The following is a 17,796-nucleotide window of genomic DNA, read 5'->3' as shown; positions in this document are numbered from 1 at the left end:
ACACGAATACACGCGCGTTCAGTGCTATGTTTTACCGTGCAGATAGGTACGCACAAAGCGCGGAGCATTAAATAAAAAAGAAAATCAATGTAACAAAGATGGCTACAATTTTATTTTGTCTAATCTATATTATACAAAAGGAAAAGGTGACTGACTGACTGACTGACTGACTGACTGACTGACTGACTGATCTATCAACGCACAGCTCAAACTACTGGACGGATCGCGCTGAAATTCGGCATGCAGATAAGCTAGTAAAAATTAAAGTAGATGTCGCATAAGTACGAACGGAGTCCACTTAATATAACTCTTAATATATAAGTGCACTTTGAGTCAATCCTAATTGTGGAGGTTACAATAAATTGTCCCCGTAACCTCAGGATGATGTAACCGGCAGATGTAGTTTTAAGATAGATGTTAAATTAGGCAAGTACCTAATATAAAGTTTCAATTGAATCCATTTATGTAGTCGCGTGGAAACTTTTGCTATGATTACGAACTATTATATTTACCAAAATTCCCTAAGTGGGAAGAAGTGTGCTTGGGGGAAAATAACGGAGAAATAAAGGTCTTTTCCTGAAAATTGAATTCTATTACCTATTACTTTTATTGATGCGTGTATGCGCCTGTCTGTCTGTTACGTATCTTTTAACCGCGGTTCACTTTAAATCCGATTTTGACATTGGTTACTTTTTTTTATGATAGTTTAAATCCCGGAGACGGGCATAGGCTATTTTGTACCCAGAATAGAGTTTGTACGGATTTTTTAAAGAACTAAATCAGGATTAATCTAGTTGAATAAATTAGGGCTTCATATTGTTAAAAACTCTTAAAATCATATCAAGCCAAAAATCAAAATGGGAGACTAAAGATACAGCTGTAGCACCCCAGTTTTTCAATATCTAGCCTAATTTGGACTACAATAGCTGATACTTGATACCCACTTCGTTATAACTACTTAGGTAGGTACCAGGAAGGTGCCAATTTGTATATAATGTCGCCTTCCGCCATTTTCCTTATAAAGCAAACGTTATTTATGAGACCAAAAGAATGATGCTCGCGACTTCGTTTGCGTGGATTATTATCATGATCAACTCATCGCCGGCTCACTACAGAGCACGGGTCGCCTCTCAGAGTGAGAAGGGTTTTGGCCATAGTCAATCACGCTGGCCATGTACGGATTGGTAGACCTCACACACCTTTCAGAACATTATGGAGAACTCTCAGGCATGCAGGTTTCTTTACGATATTTTCTTTCTCCGTTAGAGCAAGTGATAGGTATTTTAATTACTTAAAACGCACATAACTCCGAAAAGTTAAAGGTGCGGGCCCGGGATCTAACCCTCCCGAACCGATGTACATTACTTTCGGCCGCGTGCTGTATTTTGTTATTATAACAGTACCTAACTAACTGACAGCGGAGGGTTAGCAATAGGGTCCCCTTGGCACCCTTCGGGTAAGGAACCCTAGAAACTAATCGGAATATGTCTATCATTTCATAAGGTAGCTGACAAGAAAACATTTGGATAACAAATGCGATGAGGAGATCGATTACACTCATTTATGACTTACAATAATCCTTGTATTCAAGTTGTTTACATAATGTTACGCGCTACATTTTCACATTAATCGTTATGTCAATACAATACTGACGGCGGAAATTACTCCGAGCGTGACAAATGGGTGTGATACACGCAATTTGCATATCTACGAATAAGGAATTAAGGATTAACACGATAAATTAACGAGTTTAATGACGCAAATGTAAGTACCGAAGTGGAAATGGCAGTTAGGAAAAACAAATGACGGAGCGATTTCTGTTTCGATACTAGGTACTATTATCATTTATGAAATGAAATGAAATTATTTTATTTGCTAAATATGGGTAGTTTACAAAGGTCTTAATATATTACTTATAATCTAAATAGTCCCCGCATATTTACTGATACTTCAGCATGCAAATATTAATAATAATATATCTACACCTAAAGGTAATTTGTTCAATGACAAACGATGTAGGGTATATTATTCAAACTTATTTTATAAAATTACAACTAATTAATTATACATCTTAAATTAGCACTGTGATTTCCATGGTATATAATTGAGGTAATCTGAGACAGAGTAGAACGATTCATCGTATGTTGATCGAACTTAGCTGTTCTTGCAGACAAATCATGACAAAGTCATGTTTAATGGGTACGTCATCCCGAGATCCGTCTCCGTCGCAAATGTCAGCAATCTAAGTTGTGCAAGAATACCTACTACCTAGGTCAGGTAACTTGGAAGAAACAACTTCGACAAGGAAACTGACAGAAGAATACAGCTGAGCTGGGCAGCACTTGGGTCAAGTTTTCAATTCGTCGATACCCCAAAGCATAAAAACGAAAGTCTTTAGGTACTTAATGAGTGTGTCCAACCTGTGATGACGTATGGCGCTGAAACGTGGACACTGACAGTTGGCATTGTCTACAAGTTCGAAGTCGCTCAGTGTGCTATGCAGAGGGCTATGTTGGGTTAAGTCCGTAACGAGGAATTCCGTAACCGATATAGCTCAACGAATTAGCAGGTTGAAGTGGCAGTAGGCACGCCATGTCTGTCGCAGACAGACCGCTGTGCTGTCGCAGTACAGGTTTGTGCTGTCGCAGAACTTAGAGTGGAGACCGTGTATCAGCAAGCACAGTGTTGGATGAGCTCCAACTGACACTGGACTGACAACATGAAGATAACGGGAAGTGGGTGGATGAGGAAGGCGGAAAACCGTGCGGTAGCGCGCTTGTGGGCCTCTGACTAACTGTGCGCGAAAACAGGCTGCTTGGTGGATTATTATTTATTGTATTAAGCGGAAGGATCTGGAAACCTTACTGAAATCGTGTGATCAATAGAAAGAGCTCATGACCTGAGCAATGCTGCCGGCCAGTTATTGTCTATTGACTAAATGCCGTACGTATCGGTTGCCTAAATTCGGCTAGCCATTCAGGTACGTACATTCATGCTAACGATCCTAAATCCATCAAAGTTCTATTTGAAACCTATAATATCTGAGTGAACTAGGTAGGTATATTATTAATCAAACTAGTATTCTGAGGTATTGACTGTAGACGTCCTAGTTTTGAACATAGTCTATAATAAAGATCAACGGTTTAACGTAGTCTCTGAGGCATTCAACAATTTAGTAGGTAGGTAACGGCTTAATCTAACTTATTAGTCATTGCATTCAGACATTGAGTCTTTACTTTGTTGTTACCACACCCTTGGTAGATCAACCTCAAAATGTAAAGATGTTTTTGAAGATTCGTTATTAATATGTAGCAAATAACAATAGGAGAGAGCTATGCTTGGAGTTTCTCTACGTGATCCAATCAGAAATGAGGAGATCCGTTGGAGAACTAGAGTAACTGACATAGCTCAACGGGTTGCGAAGTTGAAGTGGCAATGGGCAGGGCACATCGTTCTTAAAACCGATAGACGTTGGGGTCCCAAGGTGCTGGAATGGCGACCTCACACCGGTAGACGCAGCGTTGGAAGACCGCCACTAGGTGGATGGACGACATCAGACGAGTCGCAGGGAGCCGCTGGATTCAGACGGCGCAAGACGGTGGCGTGTGGAAGTCCGTACAAGAGACCTAAGTCCAGCAGTGGACGTATATCGGCTGATGATGATGATGAAATAATAATATGCGTGTGGATTAAATGGCGAAAGTTATATATTAAAACCACTGAAGTATATGTTTATGACTGTTGCATGTGGTCTATTATACAATATTTTATAGGTAGCTAATATGCTAGTTTCCGTGTCTTAGGTTCTATTATTTCCAGAAGTTTGCTTCCCTATAGTCAATCGTGCGACCAATAAATACTGCAGCTGTCCATAAACACGCTATAAGTAATAGCAAAGTAGGTAAGAAGTACCTAGTAAATATACATTTTACAAAATTGTTTAGATACCTATCTAATGCCGCTATAACAAAAAAATATAAAAACTTCAGAATGACCACCATATAAATTAAAAAAATTAAAAAGTACGCTTCGTGAGAGACTCCGGGTCGTACATGATCGGTTTTTTTATTGTCATGTAAATCCAAGCTTTTTCTCTTTGCCTCTTTTGCCACAATCGCGAGCCAGGATTAAGGGCCTAAACTGAAAACCACGATTTCGTGATGCGAGGCGACTTGCTGCTCAATTGAACCGAGTCTTGCTGCCCATTTAATGAACGTCTGGTGATATCGCAAGGTTTTGCAAAGCATCGAGTGGGTGAGTTTTCAGGATTTCGTACCCGAACGGACCCTATTGCTGCCCCATTACCTCCGCTGTCCGTCCATCATGCCCATCCGTCTGTCTGTCAGCGGGCTGTATCCCATAAAACGTAATATTATAGGTAGAGAGTTGAAATTTTCATAGAGTGTAGATATAATCTAATGCCGCTTTAACGACAAATAATAAAAACTAAGATGGTGAATTTTAAAATAGCCGACAATTTTTTTAAAGTAGGTAAGTACATAGTGTTATATTATCTTGTACGATGGTAGTAGGTACGGAACCCTTGGTGTGTGAGTCCGCCTCGCACTTGACTGGTTTTTAACGATGGGACGTCGTGTTGCGGTTTTGAATTTCTTCTTAATTGCGTACCTAAGCCATTTTTTAATGAAATATTTAAGTTATCCTGACAATTTTTTGCATGGTCCTTTTATTTCCTGTTGTCCTTGGAGTTTCGAAAAAATCAACAACTAAACATACTCGTAACAAATGGTTTCATAATGACTTTGTCATTACACTCGTAAGTCGTATTCATGTGGCACTCCTCGACTCTACTGAATCGTGCAGCCCACACAATGCATGTCAATGGCCAGGCATATAATACGCTGAGCCATTGAAACTCATTCATCAGTTTATTATAGAATAGACGGGCGTGTGAGATGAATCTAAATATATAAAATGGAAAGGTGACTGGCTGACTGACTGATCGATCTATCAACGCATAGCTCAAACTACTGGAAGGATCGGGCTGAAAAAAGCTCGATCCGTCCAGGGGCTTGAGCTGTGCGTTGGTGACGTTGATAGTCAGCTTTTTCTTTTATATTATACTAGCTTATGCTCGCGAATTTGTCCGCGTGGACTACACAAATTACAAACCCCTATTTCCCCCCCTTAGGGGTTGAATTTTCAAAAGTCCTTTCTTAGCGGATGCCTACGTCATAATAGCTATCTGCATGCCAAATTTCAACCCGATCCGTCCAGTAGTTTGAGCTGTGCGATGATAGATCAGTCAGTCAGTCAGTCATTCAGTCAGTCAGTCAGTCACCCTTGTCTTTTATATATTTATATAAGACTAGCTTATGCTCGCGAATTCGTCCGCTTGGACTATACAAATTACAAACCCCTATTTCCCCCCCTTAGGGGTTGAATTTTTAAAAGTTCTTTCTTAGCGGATGCCTACGTCATAATAGCTATCTGCATGCCAAAATTTCAGCCCGATCCGTCCAGTAGTTTGAGCTGTGTGTTAGATCAGTCAGTCAGTCACCTTGTCCTTTTATATATTTAGACTATAGATTGCTATCTAAAGTCTAAACCGCGTATATTTGTAAAACTTCAGCTCAATCGAAAAACTGGAAGAAGCCGAAATATTTCGACGGAATAGGTACCATACGAACAAGTCAACGTAATATAAAGCTTTTTAGAATGCACTAGTGCACTCTGGTTAAAACAAAAAGTAGAGTTAAAATCGTAAGATAGAGCATCCTCAAGTGTACTATATAGCAATTAGAACATTTAGCACTACGCTAGCTGGAGTCAATGTAGAGAATTGTTGGAAGCTGTGCGAGAAATACTTTCCAAACATTATGTAGGCACTTACGGTAATATTCTAAAGGTGCGCGCGCTTACATGGGCAATTCTGGCTCCATAATTCGGTATTTGACAACTAGTCAAATCAGTAACTTTTTAAACTTTTTACTTCACGTATTCGACTGTGTAATACTGAAATGTGACGAACAAATACAAACATTTGACGTGCTTTTTATAGTTTAATCGATAATTAAAAATGGTTATTACACTTAAAACTAACAAAGGGCGTGGATTTTACATATTTTGGAAGACCCTCTATTTATAGGTACTGATTTTTAAAGTTTTTTACCTACACTTCAAGAAAATTTCTAAATATTTTTTAAATAATTATCAAAAATACTGAGTGAACGTACCTACATATCACAAATTTCGTCACTGGCAAGCGAACCGTAGCTGTCAGAGCGTCGCGTCGCGATATGTATTTAAAAATTACTTAGAAAACTCTTCTATCCAGGAATCGTATGTATAAAGCTTGTGCCTACATCTTTATATTTATTTAACTTTGCAATATTACATGTCATGTCATGTTAGCAACAAAGCAAATGGGAACTGCAAGTTGCAAATAAAAAATTCTTCAAAGGTGACGTGGGTGACGTTTTCTAAATAACGAGACTGGAGTCAAAGATATTGAATCTCAAATCAAGTGTGACGCATTACTAGAGAATTTTCTTTAGTTATAATGAACTGTGAGTCTATATAACAATGTTAACAAAAGATTACTGTAGGTACCTAATTTATTGTTTTGAAAAAACAATAGGCAAACTTACTCTGGGACTAGATTTAATGTAGGACGGTGGACTTGGATTGGATTACCGAGCAAGACAAAACAAACTGCAAAACATATTTAATTTCGTATTGTTAACAGTTTTTTAGGGCGAAGCTTTAAAAGTTTTTAGGGCGAAGTTTTTTAGGGCGAAGTCTATTGTAAAAACCGGCCAAGTGCGAGTCAGGCTCGCGCAATGAAGGTTCCGTAATTCAGTCGTATTTTTTCCACATTTTGCACGATAATTAAAAAACTATGATGCGTAAAAATAAATAAAATCAGTTTAGAATGCACAGGTGAAGCCCTTTCATATGATACCGCACTTGATATAGTTATCTCACTTCGAAATATGAAAATACTAATGATTAGTTCATGACCACAATTTAATTTTTTTGTGTGATATAACCACAAATTCACGGTTTTCAGATTTTTCCCCTAATACCAGCTATAAGACCCATCTACATACCAAATTTCATGATTCTAGGTCAACGGGAAGTACCCTGTAGGTTTCTTGACAGACAGACAGACAGCAAAGTGATCCTATAAAGGTTCCGTTTTTCCTTTCAGGTACGGAACCCTAAAAATAGTAAAAATACCTTGAACCACAGAATAATATAATACCTTTAAACTCCTCAGATTCTTTGGCTCAGTTGTATGTAGTACCTACGTACGTACTACCACAAGCTTCCGAATTTGATTCCTAGTGGTTTGGTTCTTCAGTGGTCACGCAGGAAACAAAAAGGCCAAATTCGGAACTAAAAAGTCCGTCACCCATTCGACATGAGTCACCATTGCTTACCCAGCCCAATTGACAGTCATGCTCTGTCGCAAAGTTGGAACGCTTGAAAAAAAAACAAATAAATAAAAATCTGTTTGAATGTACAGGTAAAGCCCTTACTTGGTATATTAATCTTACTTTGAAAGTTGCAAATACTAATTATTTGTTCATGAACACATTTCAATTTTTATTTTCGAGATGTGACCACAAATTCATGGTTTTCGGATTTTCTCATTACGTTTGCTTTAAGACCTACCTACCGACCTGCCAAATTTCATGATTCTAGGTCAACGGGAGGTTCCCTCTAGGTTTCTTGACAGACAGACAGACAGACAATCAAGTGATCCTACAAGGGTTCCGTTTTTCCTTTTGAGATACGGAACCCTAAAAAGTTGGGACTTATGAAAATCCTTTCTTTTAGTACCTAAATAAGAAAAACTGTAAATACCTACAATGAAATAACTTACGAGTAAATTATAGACTCAATTACAAAGTTTTTCACAGGGTATAGGAAACCAAACTTTTTTCTAACTTTAATGTTCGTATTTGGAGCTAAAGTATACCAAATTGTCGAAAACTATAGATTAGTTGCTGATTAGTTGCTCAATTATTTGATTGCTATGGGAAAAGTGATATTCGCTTTTTCTTATGAATTTAATTTAACTTAACCCATCCAACCGCTATTTCTCAAGCAGGAAAGAAGTATAATAATACATAACTTTGCTTTTGCTTAGCATTTTCTCTTTGTTTCCTTTAGCTTTGACTTAAGCTACGAGGCTCACGCTAACGTCAGCCATACGTGCCTGGGTGCACCTCAGAGGGCTTGTTTAGTTAAACTTTGCAACTAGAACGAAGCTTGCATTGACATGCATGTTGTGAAAATCAACAAAGTTTTGCAACATGATTTGCGTATCTATACGTGAATTAAGCTCTGAGATACACCTTTGCATGTACTGCATGCAAAATAATTGTGTATTATTTCAAAGAACGAGTAAAATAAAATCTCATTCAAATATAAGAAAAGTCCTGGTACACTCACTGACTGACTAATTAACGGTCAGCCCAAACTCCTGGGACCTAGAAAGCTGAAATTTTGCACTGGGGTTCCCTTTATGTAGAAACTAGCTGATGCCCGCGACTTCGTACGCGTGGAATTAGGTTTATTAAAAATCCCGTGGGAACTCTAAGATTTTCCGGGATAAAAAGTAGCCTATGTCACTCTCCATGTCTTTATCTATACTCATGCAATAAATCACGTCAATCCGTTGCACCGTTGCGACGTGATTGAAGGACAAACCAACAAACAAACACACAAGCATTTATATTATGGTACTGATTAGAACATTTTTGAAAATTTCAACGTTTTTTGGCGATAACTCAAAAACTACGTACTTTTTGTAGACTGTAGCCGCTTTTAAAAGTAGCACGGCAGAATACTAACACATTTCTCTTTCTTTGGACCTATTTCAACCAGTTTTTATACCTACATGCATTGGGGAAACTGTAAACTTTACAAGATTCTATTTTACGCAGCACTCCTGCAACGACTGTCTATTTACAGAAGAACTGTAAGAAACAGATAGGATGCCATTGAGTCAATTGACTATAGAAAAGCAAACATCGTACTCTCTTTCGCTGCGTCTTATATTCCTCATTACTTCCTTCCGGCTTCCGTTTTCCCGTTAGCTATAATATTGGTACCTTCAAAAGAAGAGTAAATAGGCACTTTCTGGACAGGCGCGCTCTACCTTAGCTGCATCATCTCCTGTTAGGTATGATTGCAGTGAAGCGAAAGCCTTTTTAATTATATAAAAATCTGTGTGGTTCTTGATCACTGCAATGGTATGAATATTCATAGAACAATTATCATACGGTGGAGTAAGACGTAGCTTGGAATAAACATTTTTATATCTCTTTTACTCTTGTTAGGTATATAACCCGCATTTGCGTAGAATAACAAATATTATAAAAAGGTAAAATTTGTTCCGAACAGCTAATGATACGATTCTGAAAATTCTTCCACTGACAGATAGCCACATTATCGCCGCAAGTACCAACTAATTTAACCGAGGCTATGAAATTAAATTATATCACACGGATGAAGTCGCGGGCAAAAGGTTGTAGTAAATGTAGAGGTATATAGTACGTGGCAGGTCGAGATGGCGTTCGGGGAGGGAACGCCCTGCACACCCGCCCGAGCTAACCCGGTGCGGGCGAGCGCAGGTTACGTGCGGGTATGCGGGGCGTCTCCCCGCCTCTTACCCCGATTGCCATCTCAACATGTCGCGGACTATACCTACCTACTCGTAATAATTGACAGACAAAGCAAAAGCAGGCTTAGTGCCAATTTACTGGTGAATACACCTGTTACACCTGTTAGGTTAAGTTAATTTTTCGGCACATCGCTGCTCTAGTATTATGGCAACTCTCTGTAGGATGTAGTGAAACTTGGAAGATTTCTGTAACGAATCTAAAATAGTTTTAAGTGCCTTGTATAATCTGCTAACTAGCTAACGGATGAAGGATTATAGTGTTTTATTGGAACAAACAATAAAGTTTCACATTAGGTGCTGTTTAAGTTTTTACGCTTCGTATAAAGTCATCATCATCATGATCAACCGCCGGCCCCGACTCTGGTCCCGCCCACTTTCTTTTCAGGTCGTTACTTGATCCGCTAAAGTCCCGCATAAATTGATGCGGATGCGGATGTTTGAATTAATGCAGATGTTCCGCATTTAAGGATGCGGATGCGAATACCCGTAACACCATGGTAACACCCCTGGTATATGTTATTATGATAAGACCATAAGTTTTGAAAACAAAATATAATACAGGTGATGATGCAGCCTAAGGTGGAGCGCGCCTGCCTATAAGGTGCTTATTCACTCTTCTTTTGAAGCACTCTATTTTATTTGATGTAGAGATAGATACCTTTAATACCGACAAATATCGCATTTAGGCATGATCCGAATGATAGCCGGGCAAACTATTCTATTGTACTCTTATTACAGCAGGGATTTCGTTAGCATAACTGAGTATCTATTGTACTCGCAAAATGCAACCTTTCGTCCTCAGCGTGCCAGCTCAGGGAATTATTATCAGACTACAATTATTATCACACTACAAAGTTAGTTTTTTGTGTGCGTACGTCGATCTGTTCCCTCGTTATTGAAAATCAGTACCCATATTATAAATGCGAAAGTGTGTTTATTTGTTGGTTTGTTGGTTTGTCCTTCAATCACGTCGCAACGGAGAACCGGATCCTGAAGAATGAACCTGGACATACTTTTATCCTAGGAAATCAAATAGTTCCTACTGGATTTTTAAAAACCTTGCTCAGAAAATCCTTTTTGAAAGTAGGTAGTACGTTTTTGAAATTAGGTAGGAGGGAATACAAGGATTTCATTAAGAAAGTTATTAGCGAATTATTCCCTTTATTAAGGCTCATTAAAACCCGCCTAATTTAGCTGGCAATTTTACTGTGTAGGCAGCTATGCTTATGACAATATTATTGTTGTCTGAATCATATCCCACGACGACGATGTCGGGAGCGATGCACCAACAATTAACCAATTTAACACGACGAATGTTAAGTGGATGAATTCGCCTTAAATGGAGGAAACGCCTACGGCATACGGATGGCTAGGACTGTTTTGCATTTTAGGGTTTATGTCTTTATTTATAGTGAGTACCTACTGATATTGAATTCAGATTCAATCACAGTTACTTTTAAGATTTAGTATCAGACACTAAGTAACTCATATATGATTATTGAGGATGTTGGTGACGCGAATTAAGTCATGCGTATAACAATTAAGTACAGTACGCGGCAGGAATGAGATTTCGGCTTTGTAGAACGTTGTTTCTGTAACTTATACCTATGTGACGTTTTGTCGGTCTCAACGACAGATACAATGCTCTACAAAACCGCTATCTCTTTCTAAAGGTCGATATACATTAATTTCTGCCGCGTACTGTAGGTACCTACCTAGATTATTATAGAATGGTCATTAGACTCATAGATTAGACTTGACATTTCCTTGACATTCGTTTTTTTTCTATTCCAAAATAGAAACTCGGCGCTGCAGCCGGAATTGAGTTATTTTGTATCATTCGGGTCTTCCTCCCGGAAATCTACCTACTGAGTAACATAATGTTTTTACAACGCGTATATTTCGGACAGTTAAATTTCGATTACTAGGGAAAATTGTTATCTACTTTATCCCTATTATTTGCACCACAGAATTAATCATTGAATATTGTCTTATCTAGTGATTATAATAATAAAGTTCATTGGCAATTAATAGTCTAAGATTTGTTTCTATCGATAAAAATATGCCGCCTCTCGCACTCCAAGGCCTAAGTGTCACTGGTAGAGATCTCTCATAGAGATAAGTGATTCCCTGTCCACTTTTTATCTCTTTTACTCTTTATTGTGAACTAGATGATCCGCTTGAATTTACGTTTTTTAAAACTCCGTGGGAACTCATCAATTTTCCGGGACAAAAAAGTAGCCTATGTCCTTCCCCGGTAACTCTGTACCGAATTTCATCAAAATCGGTTGCACGGTTGGGCCGTGGAAAGCTAGCAGACAGACAGACCGACAGACAGACAGACAGACAGACAGACAGACAAAAGTGCCTCATTTTTGGATTTATAATACATATTAGTATGGATGTTTTTGGTACAAATAAAAAAAAATATGAGTCAATGGCATTTTAAACGTTATGGTGCAGGTGTGAAAGGTTAAAAAATGTGTAAAAGTTTATCACGCAAGAAAAAAGCAAGAGACGGTACGAAACACCGATTTTACTATACTAAAATGGATTGATGTAGTAAGATTGATTGACTGTGAAATGAATTTCTTTCATACTTTACTCTTTATACTGGCAAGTTTACTGCTAATAAACGATAGTAGGTAGGTATAAAAATTACTGCTGGGATTACGAGACTCAGACAACGGTTTTTAGGTATAAATATTCTACATTCTATTTTAGCGGTACTATCAATTTAATATTCTATGACGATTTTTATGGTAGAATACTGTAGTAAATGTGAGATTCAGTACCTTTTCAATCTTTTGTAATCTGTTTCAATTTAATTAAATCGCTTATTATAACGCCTCAGTCGTCAAAAGTTTATAGTCACTGTTATTTAGAGCTGTAACGACAGACGGGGATTGTACCTACCTATTAATTAAAGTAATAACTTAATTTAGTTTCTAGAATAGATTAAGCCATTTCAAGCTTGCTTAATTCGATTGTTACAATACTTACAATCGTCACGTTTGAGATGTTTCATCTCCATACAATAGAGTTTAGTTCTCATTTAAATATTAAACAACCAAACTCTACGAAATTTTGTAGTTATGTTTTAGATACAAATATCTGTGTCTATGCTTCACTGTATTTTCGTAGAAAAGTGTAGTTTCTTAGTTACTCGTGCTCAAATATTTGTATGTAAATTTTTGAGCCTGTCTAACTATTGGGTTTTATTCAAATGAGAACTAAATAAATTTGTTTGGAGCGCGCTATGGATAGAATAATAGTTATAGGATACTAGCTGATGACGTCCGCCACTTCATACGCGTGGATTTAGGTTTTTAAAAATCTGATTTTCCGGTATAAAAAGTCACTCTCCAGGTCATAAACTATACCCATGCAAAAAATTACTTCAATCCGTTGCTCCGTTGCGACGTGATTGAAGGATAAACCAACAGACCAACAAACCAATAAACAAACGCACTTCCGTATTTATAATATGGGTAGTGAAATATGGGTAGTGATTAGCTTATAGGTACCTACCTCTTAAGAATAGGATAAGCTAATCTGGTAGAAATTCTAATTAAGCCAAACCGTCACATTGCGCTAAAATTATGAGAACAAAACAATATTTAATCGACCAGTAGGGCGATTGTCTAAAACCTGCATCAATCATTATTACAATCTCAATTGTTCTGATTGGCTGAATTTATGCGACTCTTGTTGCAACAATGCATTGTGGCCAATAGTGAGCGAGCATTAACCAATCAGAGATGATGGCGATCGTGACATTGTAGCTGTCAAACAACCGCGGTAGGGCCACAGATTAGCGTAGAATTCGTTAAGTAATAAGCATTGTGGCAGTAATTGGGCTGTAATACTATAGGTATATCAGAAGTAGCAAATTGATAATAAATAATAATATAATCTAAAAGAGAGAGAGCCAGCGTCTGCCAGACCTTCGTTATTTTATAAAAGCTGAAAGTTTCTCTGCATATTGTCGCCAACACAGGGAGGAACGATCAGCGACTATGAAGTTTGGATCATGGTGGCTTTGGGAGATAACAGGTAATAAAGGTGGCAAACAATCATTTTAGTAGGTACCTACCTACCTACTAACAGTGAGAGAGAACATTATGATTCATAATGTTCGTCATAATTTCGAAAGTTCGTGGTCTCATTCTTTACATCAATTAGATTTTCAACGCAAGTTGAACCAAGTTGGTTTCGAATTTAAATTGTAATGGTACTTAAATCAAGAAAGTCTTGAGAGAGAAAATTAATAAGTATTTCTATAATTTGGAGTAATTATAGGCAACAATTTAAATTTACTACGAAACTCCGCAAGGTGAGCGGCAATTGGCAAAGATGTGACATTTTCCAAGTTCATCAAAATGTTGGACGAATCTTAAATATAGTTATAGTCCGCGACAGATTGAGATAGCAATTGGGGTATGAGGTGGGGGGGGACCCCCGCACACCCGCACGTCACCCGCGCTCGTCCGCACCGGGTTAGCGCGGGAGCCGTGTGGATGTGCGTGGCGTTCCCTTATTCGTTATTCAGTTACAAGTTAGCCCTTAACTGCAATCTCACTGGTAGTAAGTGATGATGCGGTCTAAGATGTTAGCGGGCTAACCTGGAAGAGGTGTGGCAGTTTTTATTAAACCCACGCCCCTTTGGTTTCTACACGGCATCGTACCGGAACGCAAAATCGCTTGGCGGCAAGTCTTTGCCGGTAGGCTGGTAACTAGCCACGGCCGAAGCCTCCCACCAGACCAGACCAGAAATTTAAAATTATATTTAATGATGCAGTAGTCAAATAATAGTCGATTAAGTAGTTTTTTAGGGTTCCGTACCTCAAAAGGAAAAACGAAACCCTTATAGGATCACTTTGTTGTCTGTCTGTCTGTCTATCCTATAAGGCTTCCGTTTTTCCTTTTTTAGGTACGGAACCCTCGTTGTGCGAGCGTGCCTCGCACTTGACCGGTTTTTTTTAATTAATGTGCCTGTCCTAAATGCATCATTGACTTTAAAAATGTTTTAATTGAAGCTATAGGAAACCTAGTATTTTTAGGTTTAATTAATTATTTAACGCAAAGCTGATGATGTGGTTTAGATAGAAATCCAAAGTTTTCGGAAATCTTATGATGCCAACGATATTGTTACTCGGATATATTTTTTTATATGGAAAAACCTTAACATCGGTTGTTTATAAAAGCCTTCAAACAGACGTGCCTCTGAGTCATCACGAATCACGATGACGATTGAGTCAACACTACAGGTGATTCACGATCATTGGCGACACCACGGTGTGCTTGTAATAATAATAGGTATTAACAGCTTCTTAAGTAGGTGACTTCTTAGCTTAATGAGATACCTCGTTAATTATGCAATTTGCATAATTGGTTATCCACACTGAATAGTATATTTCCCCAAAAAAGTGTAGAATTTAAGAAGGTATGGTGACTAACAATTTAAAATATTACCTACTAGATGATGCCCGCGACTTCGTCCGCGTGGATTTAGGTTATTGAAAATTCCGTGGGAACTCTTTGATTTTCCGGCATAAAAAGTAGCCTATATCCTTCCCCGGGATGCAGGCTATCCTGTACCAAATTTCGTCAAAATTGGTTGAACGGATAGGCCGTGAAAGGCTAGCAGACAGACAGACAGACAAACAGACAGACATACACACTTTCGCATTTATAATATTAGTGTGGAGGATGTCGCTGTAAGTTACAAACTTCATGTTTGACAGTTTATCTGTGTAAAGTTTGAAAATGATTTTTCTCTAATGATTTATTTTCGGCAGGCCAGCGCTCCCTCAAACTGCAGGTAGGTTTATAACTTTCGAGAGATGCCTAGTTAGTTTTGATGCGTATGTGTACAGCTGGGAACATGACTTATTAATATTGGCGTCCATTCTGAAATTGCCATTGCCATGCCATTTATATAGCAACCGCCCGCGGCTTCGCTCAGCTGAAATAGAATTCCTATCTATATCCTCTTTATTCCCTATCCCGTGGGAAATTCGGAAAATCCGGTCCTATTTATTGCCTACACACCTAGTTACTTACGAGTACATATATATGTGCGTTTCAGCTATTTAGGTTCAAAGGTTTGAGCTGGGCGTTGATGAATCAGTCGGGACTCAGGTCATAACTTTTTATCTTCAATTTCTTGAAATGGCGTCTCCTATCGGAGGTGGGCAATGACAACTTTTTATACATACCTACATAGGTATTAAATATACATATTATATTTATTGTAAATTATTTGTAAATGTGTAGTTAAATATAAAATCAATGCCTATGAGTGTCTATGGGCCTATAAATATCTGAAGATTTTGGGAAACACTTGAGTCATGATTTCATGTATCTAGTCGATTGAGACAATGAGTTATTTCACATTATTACGTGCCGATTATTAAAAAAGAACAATAGCACATCCGCAATTGTTCTTTTTTAATAATCGGCATGTAATAAAACATGTTACTTTTCGCGGTGATGGAATCAGAAATGAGGAGATCCGTAGGAGAACTAGAGTAATCGACATAGCTCAACGGGTTGCGAAGCTGAAGTGGCAATGGGCAGGGCAGATAGCTCGTAAAACTGATAGACGTTGGGGTACCAAGGTGCTGGAATGGCGACCTCGCACCGGAAGACGCACTGTTGGAACACCCCCCACTAGGTGGACGGACGACATCAGACGAGTCGCAGGGAGCCGCTTGATTCAGGTGGCGCAAGACCGTGGCGTGTGGAAGTTCCTACAAGAGACCTATGTCCAGCAGTGGACGTCTATCGGTTGATGATGATGATGATGTGTAGTAGGTACACTTAGTCTGAGTATTGACCTACCGAAGGCTTACGACTGTTGGATTTCTATAGCCAAATAATTTGAATGGTGGTCGTTAGAACGAAACAATCAAGGTCTAATTAGTTACTCAAGCGATTTTCCGTAATATAAATCGTCATCAATTTGGAATGCGATTGAAATTGTTAATGTTAATTAACAGTTAACAATATTATTTTGCTAAAGCAACTTTGCTAACGTAGGCGTTAGACCAGACGTGCATCTAGATTTACGGAGGTGTTGATAAGAAACATAATCTAGTATGATTTGCCAATTTTTATTGTTATTGTTTGAATTCAACGCAAGTAATAATAATAGTCACGGGTCTCCTCTCAGAATGAAAAGGGCTTAGGCCTGTGCTCCGCCACGCTGCACTGGCCCAGTGCATTGGCAGACTTCACACACCTTTAAGAATATTATGAAGAACTCTCAGTTTTTCTTTAAATATTTAATACAAGTTAGCCCTTGACTGCAATCTAACCTGGTGGCAATAACTTAACTATTAATTACCTAACAGTTTACAGATTGTGAATAAGGAAAAATTATTCAAACGTTTTACCTGCAGCTATTGCGCCTATGGTAAGCGGTAGATATAGTACGCGACAGGTTGAGATGGCAACCGGGGTAGGGACACCCCGCACACTCGTACAGCCCGCGCGCTTACCCGGTGCGGGCAAGGACAGATGACGTGCGGGTGTGACGTAACTTTCTATATGCATGACTGATACATCGATAATAATTATTTTGTAAGTTTATGGTAGGCTAGGTACCTACTTCATTGTCAGGACTACCACTGTTTATAATAATGTCACTCTTCGTTCAGGCATCTTCCTTATTTTTAGGTTTCCGTACCTCGAAAGGAAAAAAGGAACCCTTATAGGATCACTTTGTTGTCTGTATTTCTGTCTGTCTGTCAAGAAATCTATAGAGTACTTCCCGTTGACCTAGACTTATGAAATTTGGCAGGTAGGTCTTATAGCACACGTAAACTGTAAAGGGAAAAATCTGAAAACCGTGAATTTGTGGTTAAAACTGGAAGGTTATGTTACCGATATGCTAATGATCTGCGAGAGCTGAATGAATGCATCGAAATCAAAATTTAGTTACCTAGGTATTTCATGTAGGACTACAACTGCTGGTGTCTCTTACTCTACCGCCGCGGATCCATCAAACTTTTAGAACGGGTGGCAAAAAGATTTTCAAAATCTAAACGGGAGTTAAATTTCTATGGTAGTATAGTAGAGTCAACTAAGCAAACCTTCAAAGTTCAATCCTTTACGTAGAATCACCTTCAAAC

At 38.5% G+C, this 17,796-nt stretch overlaps 1 protein-coding gene across 2 annotated transcripts in view; it reads right to left on the bottom strand.

Moving 5' to 3' along the window:
• The window catches only part of moody (G-protein coupled receptor moody), a 59,687-nt gene that overhangs the window by 22,024 nt on the left and 19,867 nt on the right, over positions 1-17,796 (bottom strand). The window lies entirely within an intron of this gene.

This window comes from Maniola hyperantus, chromosome 16 (assembly GCF_902806685.2).
Source record: "Maniola hyperantus chromosome 16, iAphHyp1.2, whole genome shotgun sequence".
Lineage (NCBI taxonomy): Eukaryota > Metazoa > Arthropoda > Insecta > Lepidoptera > Nymphalidae > Maniola > Maniola hyperantus.
The sequence above is the reverse complement of the archived record's forward strand: the minus strand, read 5'-3'. Positions and strand labels throughout refer to the sequence as shown.